General features: G+C 36.0%; 1 long non-coding RNA gene across 1 annotated transcript; it reads right to left on the bottom strand.

Moving 5' to 3' along the window:
* Nucleotides 1-1,215: 1,215 nt before the first annotated feature.
* Nucleotides 1,216-5,484, bottom strand: LOC126586839 (uncharacterized). The gene is made up of 2 exons (XR_007610919.1): nt 3,466-5,484; nt 1,216-1,901 (listed from the first exon to the last, which is right to left on the bottom strand). It is a non-coding gene; the product is annotated as an uncharacterized LOC126586839 (long non-coding RNA).
* Between the last annotated feature and the right edge of the window lie 927 nt (nt 5,485-6,411).

Below are 6,411 nucleotides of genomic sequence, written 5' to 3' on the forward strand. Positions count from 1 at the left end.
CCTTTGGGCAGCGTGAGCGCCAGCGTGAGACCAGAGGGTGGATAGGGAGAAGCAGCAAAGCTGCAGTGCCAGCGACAGAAAAACAGAAACATCAGAGCTGCAAGCTGCACAGAAAACAGAAGGCTTCAATCTTCTCTCTTGGTTAAATCTTTCCAAACTTCTATTTTATTTCTATTTTAATAATGTGTAACTAAATTTATTTTGGCTAGAGGTTAATTCAAAACCATGAATATATTTGTAATATGAATTGATTACCTTCAGTTGTGATTTCTGAGTTGTGATTTAATTTGCTTAACTGCTTGATTGATAACTTATTTTTGTATGTCGATTAAGGATGCATACTTAATTTACATGCATGAATTTGATGCTAGAATATAAGTGAATTTCACCTAATCGTTATGAACTTATATTCACAAGTAGTGAAGGTTGCTAGTCACAATCACGTTAAGTAAATTCTTGGCATAAGTTTCATGCAAATCATAGTAACGAGTGCCTCGTCAATGCTTATGTTTTTCATAGAACTTAATGATTCTTGCTTGTATCTCTATTATGCAATTCATGTAGGGAACTTGTAGGGAATGTTTTGGGTTGTCGTATGCAATCATCCAACCCAATAACATTGTGGAAAAACTGAGGGTTAATTAGTGCGATTCACGGTTAATTTGGGGCGTTGAGATTTACAATTTATTGAAAGAACAACTGAAAATCAATTTAGGTTGCATATGTGTCATGTGTGGAGAAGAACCCTCTAGCTAATCCGTCACTTATCATTTCACCTTAATTTCATGCTTTTGTCAATTCTGTAATTTATTTAAGTTTAATTTACGTCTCGTCAAAACCAAACCCCCCTCATTATTAAATTATATTATTTAGTTAGTGTTCATTGTTGTTAGTCTTTTAATTCAATTTCCGTCCATTTTAGTTCCTAGTGTCTAATTTGATTGTTTTCATTATTTTGAGTCATTCTAAGTGTGTTTCGAGTTATTAGAGTTTTTAGCCTAGTTTTGTGTCCTTGAGTCTTGTTTAATATTTTTAAATTAATTTAGAATAGATTAGCAATCCCTCCTAATCCCCGGCCTAGAACGATACCCTACTTACATCTATACTACAATTGTCAAAAAGAGGGTTTAATTTGTGTGTCAAGTAATTCTCACATCATGGCTGAATGTGTTTGTGAATGTGGCTGTCCATCTTTCTTTCGTCTTTGCATGTGTGTTTGCTGTCATCTAATCATCATTTCCACTTGTTACAAGTTGTTACACTCACACACACATATGCTCTTCATCATTTCAGCCACAAATCAACCCAATTTCTGCCCATGCCGTGCTTTTCTTTCCTATGTGTGTGTTGTCCATGTACTCATCATTTCCACTCCTTCATTCTTTATTTTCTGATGCCCATGCCTTGCCTTTCTTGTTGTTTTCTCTATTTATTTCCACGTGTACCAACTGTTACACTTGCACACACATGTTCTTCATCATTTCAGCCACTAATCCACCCATTTTCTGCCCATGCCAAGTTGTTCATGCCGTGTGTCTTTCCTTTGCCCATGTGTGTGTGTTTCCTCTTACATTTGCACACACATGTTCTTCATCATTTCAGCCACTAATCCACCCATTTTCTGCCCATGCCAAGCTGTCCATGGTGTGCCTTTCTCTTTGCCCATGTGCCGTGCAGTTTGCATGTGTGTGTATGCATGTTGTCTTTGCATGTGCACACACATGCTCTTCACCATTTCAACCCAAAATCAACACATTTGCACACACATATGCTGATTTCCAACCTTCTAATCTTCAAAAACATCCATCCTCATGTCTCCATGCTTGCACTATCCAATCTTGGCTTAAAAATGCTCCAACATGCACCAAAATGCACTTTCTTGCCAACTTTGTTATTAGGACCTACAAACACACGAAATTAGCCTAAAAATACATAATTGACTAAGAAACAACAACATAAATGTACAAGAACAACCTAACTAAGCCGCATAAATATGCTCCTATCACAATCAAAATGAAATACTTACTATATTTTGTACTCGTTGAGATCTGAGAACATAAGTCCTTAAGATGAAGGAATCTTTGATGACCAATTGACTATAATGTAAGGAAATTTTTTGAGACTGGATTTATTCTATTTACGTGGTTGCTTCCTATTTATTTAAAATAACATACAAAGAACACGAGGAACGATGTCAAAGAGCTCGAACTCATTGAGTATTACGTGGTAAAACGGAAATCTTCTGAGCTTATTATCAGTTAAATAAGAGGCTATTTATTTCAAGTACAACATTCCAAGGGATGAAACACATGGAGTACTTGGGAACCATTTCAAGTGATCAACCAATACACAGACAACAATTCCCATCGTCGACTTGAGAGCCTCCCAGCACCAAAGTCCCTAGAGGGAGCTGAAGTTTCAAAACTTTAGTGCATTAGACAGTCATTGACAACAGACATCTGCATAAGCAATGGCATATCCAAACCAGTAGAGTTGGAAATAAATAAATCATCAGGATAGGAGATTGCAGAAGCCAGTGACAAGGAAGCAAACAGCTCACTATGTCAACAAGCACAATTGAAACGAATGGTCATCGTAACCCTGAGGCTTGGGTATGTAGGAAATGTAAGAGTGTGAACATGAGATTGGATGTTTTGACAGTGAGTGATTAAGTCCAATTGGTATAAGAAAGCCTTATGAGAAGATGTATGCTAATTCTTGTTTATAAAGGATTCTGTTTTGGCATTAAGCTGATATGTATTAGAAAACATAAGTTGTTTTCTATGAGGATTCTAATAGGAATCCTTATCATGTTATGAGAAGATGATACATATTTGTATATATATACTGTGATCTCTGCTCTCACAGGTTAATGCTCTCTTTGGAACTAAGCCCTATTCTTGGTTAGAGCTTGAGATAATCTGACAGAGGAGAAGAGTTGCTGTGCACTGAGATAAGTTTGCAGCATTCATGGCATCTTCAGGTGAAGGTTCTTCAGGTTAGTGTATCGCAATACTTTTATATGGAAAAGATCTTTCTGCTTTGTTTGATTGTGATTGCTGCAACTTAATCAAGTTCTTGGGTCTAATAGTTTAACAGGAAACCCCCCCCCCCCCACTCAAATTGACAACTTTTTAACTGAGTTCTCTATTCCCTCAAGTATTAGCAATTTTATTCTAACAATGATCTATAGACGCTACTTCTAGTTGGGGGTTCGGGTTCAGTAAGTTTCCTACACTATTAAAACGACACCTAAAGCAACATCAAAGATAATTTTTACAAGACGATGCAAGAATGAAAACTTTTACCCATTTCAATATCTTTGATGTACTTCTGAAATCATCATTGGTGAAAGCTACTGGTTCAGTCGATAGAAACCAATACTAATTCCCATAAGCACCGATGCAACTGAAAGTAAATAGACGATCTTGGATTGGATCTAAAAATTCATAGCACATGTCATACCTCGAGAAGTCCCTTTCCGGTTGATACCTCAACGCCTATAGCCACAGCAAAGCAAATCATGGCAAGCCAGCCAAGCTAGACATCCAAACCTCCCTCCTTGGTGCTTTGCTCACACCTTATGGAAATTGGCATCGATTTACATGCAGCATTCCTTTGTTGGTACGCTCTTCTTATAACTGAATAGAGCAAAGCCGAAATCCTCAACAGTAAATGTTCCTCAAAATGTGCATAAAACCTAATTGACCCACATCATCCATTTACACTTGATCCAAAAAATAAAAATATTTTCTTGCCAGCAATGATAAAAATTAGGGTCCTTTGATGACTATTCCAGTTCTTAGTTTTTAGCTTTCAGTTCACTTTAAAAAAATTAAAAAAAAAAACTGAAAACTTTTTTATTAAATTAGCACCCCACAAAATATTGAATGCACCCCACATTAAAATTTAATATTAAATAACTTATTTATCCCACTATGCAATGACAATTTTGACCTTATTAGGTTTTAAAAAAATAAAATAAAAATCTCTAAATACACCCCAAATCATTTTAGCATATTATTTATCTTCTCAACTATCAAAATCCTCCCACCCTCCATTGTTGAACAAAACTCTAACCATTGAAATTAAAAACATCATCTGGATGCTCAATAGATGGTTCTTTGCCTAAAACTGATTGCTTTCCAATGTTATCTCTTTCATCCCCAGTAACTTTGTCTTCCCCTCCCTCATCATCAGAGTTCAATTCTTCTACTGATATTTTGTTGGCTCTACCACTCTCCGGTGTATCACTAGAACCGGAACTTGGACCGAACATACTAGACTCGAAGATGCTACCAATCGGGCGACTGAAGAAGGGATCACCAAATGGATCCCTTCCACCAAAAAGGCTAGGGAACATGCTTCTTCTGGACCCAAATCCCTGGAAACTATATAACAATCCGCGTGACCAAGAAACACCATCTCTAGTGTCTCTTTCACTTTGCATTTTGTTGGTGTTTATCCTCTGGAATCAGAAAATCCCAGTATAGATTATTCTTTATAATAACACATTAAAAACCACGAATAAAAATGTTCAAAAAACCATGATTTTAAGTTCAATTAGGTATGCTATTATGCTAATCTACAAAACAACAAAATATATGACTCAAAATTTAACTTTTGAAGCATTTCATATAATTGATTAAAAATAAAATCGATTAGTTACTTACCAAAGGCAAGTGATTCAAAAAAAATTATCAACACATCAATTTCTTATAATTATAGAAAATCATAAAACTTAATCACACAAAACTAATTAGTCATCGAAATGTGTATTTACCACTACATTAACATGTAAGCGAACGATCATTCAAGTCATATGGCAATGAATCGAACATGAAAGATCATAGATTAGTAATTAATCGCATTAATCTTGCAGTTGTGGATGTGTTGTTGTGGAGGAATATAAGGAGTATATTGAGAAATGTGGGATGTATAGAAGATGTGAGGTGTATGTACAAAATATAAGGTGTATATTGAGAATGTGGGGTGTGGGGTATTATAGAAAAGTATGTGGGGTGTATTAAAATAATTTTTAAGTGAAAAAGCAAATGTGAGGAGTATTAAGTAAGTGTAGCTTATTCAACAATTTATGGAGTGTTGATATAATAACCTTTGAATAATTGTATTCGTTTTTTATTTAAAAAAACTAGAACTAAAACTAAAACTAAAAACGAAAACTCATTTTTTTAAGGAATGATATTATTTACATTAAGAGAAAGATTGGGTTTAGGATAGACCAGCAATAATATGATTTAAATTTGTTTTTAGCGAGAGTCACACTTAAGAACCCTTACTTAAAAAGAAATTTCACGTAATGGAAAGAAAATAGTTATCCCCTTTAAGTAACTAATCAGAGATAAAAGAGTGAAGGGCTTACTAAGGGGACAACCAGTAGCAAAGGCCGTCCCAAGTCTAGCGGAATTGAAAAGGGGAAGCCGAGCAGGACCTGCTGCTGCTGGTGAGCTAATTCCACTTGCATCTGCTGAATTTTTCAAACAAATTACATATGGAAATTTCAATATGTTTACAAGAATATAAATTTACTATTCAATGAGAGAGAGAGAGAGAGAGAGAGAGAGAGAGAGAGAGAGTGCCTCAGATGGAAAGGGAGAGAGACGCGGAGATTTGAGCTACAGCCATTTTTGCAGGGGAGAAAGAGAGCTAAATTTGTGGAGAGAGCAAAAGTTGGGTAGTGCAACTTGAAGGTCTCCATCCTTACTTTTAGGAGGGTAAGATGACACGTGCCGCTCAGGGAGACAACTTTTATAAAAGCTTTGGATAGAGTTTTTGTGCCAATCAAATTTTTATTTCTTCACTTTTTCTTTCTTCTAATTTCTTACATTTTCAAAATTCATTATCATTGAAATTAAGAAAAATACAAACATTACTTTGGGATCTTACTAAATTCTGTGACAGTCCGTCCCTAATTTTAAGAATTTTTAAAGTTTTAATAAAGGATTTTATAAAAATGCCCGTTGAGGTACGCGCATTATTCGAAGTTAATCGTTGTGTCGTGCCATCTAAGATTTGTTTTCTTGACATATCCTCGTAGTACTCGTCACTACGGAAGCGTGGGCGCAGACGGTTCGTGATTTGGAGTTATAACGAATAAGATTTTAAATTTTGAAGTTTGGGCATTTTATAAATTTTATTATTAAAATTTGGATGGCCCAGATTAAAGGAATTTGAAATGGATGGTTGGGATGAGAGAAAGAAAGTTTTGTATGTGTGTGTGCGTGAGAGGAAAAAAGAAAACAGAGAGAAAGAGAGATTGGGCAAAGCTGCCCAATCGGAGAAGAAGAAGGAGAGGCCGAATGGGGAGAGGAGAGAGGAAGCTGACTGGCCAACCAGAGGAAGGAAAGGAGGAAAGGAGAGAGGGCGAGAAGCGGAGGAGAGAAGGAAGAA

The sequence above is a fragment of the Malus sylvestris genome, chromosome 10 (assembly GCF_916048215.2).
Source record: "Malus sylvestris chromosome 10, drMalSylv7.2, whole genome shotgun sequence".
NCBI classification, from domain to species: domain Eukaryota; kingdom Viridiplantae; phylum Streptophyta; class Magnoliopsida; order Rosales; family Rosaceae; genus Malus; species Malus sylvestris.